This window comes from Carlito syrichta, unplaced genomic scaffold (assembly GCF_000164805.1).
Source record: "Carlito syrichta isolate Samal-C Ts95f unplaced genomic scaffold, Tarsius_syrichta-2.0.1 Scaffold289014, whole genome shotgun sequence".
Lineage (NCBI taxonomy): Eukaryota > Metazoa > Chordata > Mammalia > Primates > Tarsiidae > Carlito > Carlito syrichta.
Window position 1 is genome coordinate 14,591 of NW_007233110.1, and position 2,918 is coordinate 17,508.

Consider the following 2,918-nt stretch of genomic DNA (forward strand, 5'->3'; position numbering starts at 1 on the left):
AGACACTTTTTCCACTAACCAAAACAGTTTTTGAACTCATTAATTTTGATGCCTTTTAGTGCTTCTGTCATTTTTTGTTTCACCCCTTTCATATTCCCAAAACATTTCCCTTTGAGGACTTTTTTTTTTCCATCTGGGAAACAATAAAAGGCTGTTGGGGTAAGACTGGATGAATAGAGATGGTGGGACATGGGGGGCATGGTGTTTTGGGGTCAAAAAGTACTGAACACTCGACGTGGTGTGGGCAGGTGTGTTGCCCTGGTGGAAGAACCTGTTACCTCTTTTTCACAACTCAGGATATTTCTTCTGCAAATCATGACACAGCCTTCTCAAAGCATCTAGATAAAAGTTTGGTTGTCCATTTGATCTGCGGGAACAAATTTTGAGTGTGCTACGAGGGCCCTTCTTCCACAAGATAATTCTATTTTTTTGTGGGATGAGGGCCGCCCTTCATAATGTAATAGGTTTATAATACTTTCCCCCCCAATAATAGAAAGTAAACAAACACAAAAAATAGAGAAATCTTACAGGAAACTACCTTGAAAAGTACAGCTGGACAGCACAGTCCAACAGCTGGCATCCAGGGGCTGGCATCGAGTGAACAGACAAGAAGAGTCACGGACTGGAGGGGACAGAGGAAGTGGAAGATGGCAGAACTGAAGGATCGTCAACAACAGGAGACAGAGGACAAGCTGCCCTGCCACTCATGCCTGTTGTTGATGGCACAGGTCCTGACTCCTTGCTGGATTCAGTTCCACCTACCTGCTTGAAAACACAGTTCAGTGATGTCTGAGTAGTAGCTCTTTTTTCTTGCGATAGATGACATGGTAGCAGTGGACTGCATTCTGAATGGTTGCTGCAGCCTCTGTGCACCGCTCTTCGTTCAAGTCCTGTGCCTCAAAAATGAACAACGCCTCCTCCAATGAAGAAAACTCCCTTGCTGTTTCCTGCGTCGTGAATCTCTTTGGTTCTTCGGTGACTTCTTCCTCTCGTCTCTCTTCATCCTGTCTCTGGACCTCAGGTCTTCATGAGTAAGTGCCTGTTTGCGCAGCGAGGGGTTCAGGGAAGTCGTCCTCTTGCAGATCTAGCTCCAGCTGAGGCTCATTATGTTGCCGAGGACCTTCTTGGACTCCTCACCCATCTTCTTAAATCCACGAATATTGTGGGCAAAGCTTTTTCCAAACCTCATTCGTGGTGACAACTGCAACCTCACACTAAGGGAAGTCAATGTTTTTTATGTCCTTGTGGATGTTACAGGCCTTCCAAAATTGTCACAAGGTTGTTCCTGATTCATCCCTCACCTTTACTGCCTGACAAAAAATGTGACATAAGTAATATTTTGTGAGAGTCACTGTAAATCTCTGGCCCATAGGTTGAATGAGTGACATAGTATTCGGTGGCAAATGCACTCATTTGGCGTTGGGATGAAAGTTGTTCATGAATGGGGGGTGGCAGCAAAAGAATGTTGAATATGGCATCTGTCTCCGAGTAATATTTCTCTACCTCAGGGGTAAAGTGGCGGAAAAACCTGTCCTGGAAAGTGGACTGTGGAACCCAGGCTTTGGGGTTCCTCTTCCACACAGCAAGAAGAGAACCCTTGGTCATGTTTTTCAGCTCTTGGGATCTCTGAATGGTAAACTAAGAAAAGCTTCAGCTTCATATTGCAGGAAGCATTGTCACCCAACAACAGAGTTAGCTTATCCTTTGCTGCTTTATAGCTTGGCATCAGCTTTTCCTTCTTACTGATGTAATTTTGGTCTGGCATCCTCTTCCAGTGCAGTCCTGTCTCATCCGCATTAAAACTTGCTCTAGTAAATACACACCTTCATCAGTAATTTCTTGAAGTGTTTTAGGAAATTCTCAGGCAGCTAGCATGTCTCACTCGCTACCTTGCCACTTACTTTTACATTGTGAAGGTTGGCTCTAACTTTGAAATGATGAAACTGACCATAACTGGAACCTTCTGATTCTTGGCTGTGTTTCTTCAAGTCTTCATAATGGCTTTTAGCTTTGTCTTGGATCAGTGTTAAGTTGAGCATGTCTGACACTGATACCAATCCTGCATCCACACACCGAGAAGTTTCTCCATCTCCTTCATCACTTTTCCACACTAGACTTTACGTATTCCGTGATCTTGTCCTTGTCCTTTGGAATCGTGCCAATGGTTGATTGATTCATGTTATAAGAGCGAGCGATGTCTGCCATCTTTTCACCTCACTCCACTCTCGCAATCATTTTCATTTTTGTTTCCATTGTTATCTCTTGACGCTTCTTAGTACCAGCTATATCAGTGCTGCTTTTATGCTTGCTTCTGGACATCTTGGGCTTGAAATAAAGATACTCTACTACTGTACTTTATATAGTACTATACGGTAAAATACCCCAAAGCAAAACTGCTTGTAGAGGATGCACGCACATGACAATGTATGCCAGACACATGAACCAGCTTATGTGATTGGACAAGTGAACACACATTTGCATCTTTGAAAGTTCACAACTTGAAAGTTTATACGTAGGGGACCTACTTTATACACACACACAAACAAACACAAACACACAGTAGACTATATTCAACCATATGAAGAAAGAAAGAATGCTATTTATGGCAGCATGAAAAACCTGGAGTCCATTATGTTATGAGAAATAAGCCAAGAACAGAAAGTTTACCACTGCATGTTGTTACTCATATGGGGAAGTTGGAAATCATTGCCCTCAGGGAAGTAAGAAGTAAAATAGCAGTTACTAGAAGGTAGAAAGGGGAAGGGAAAGGAGGGGTGGTGAGAGACTTTTCTACAGGATATAAAATCACAGCTAGATAGGAGGGAGAAGTTATAGGGTTCTAGACCACTGCAGGATGATGACAATTAACAATAATATATTGTTTCAAATATCTAAAAGAGAGGATATCATATGTCCCC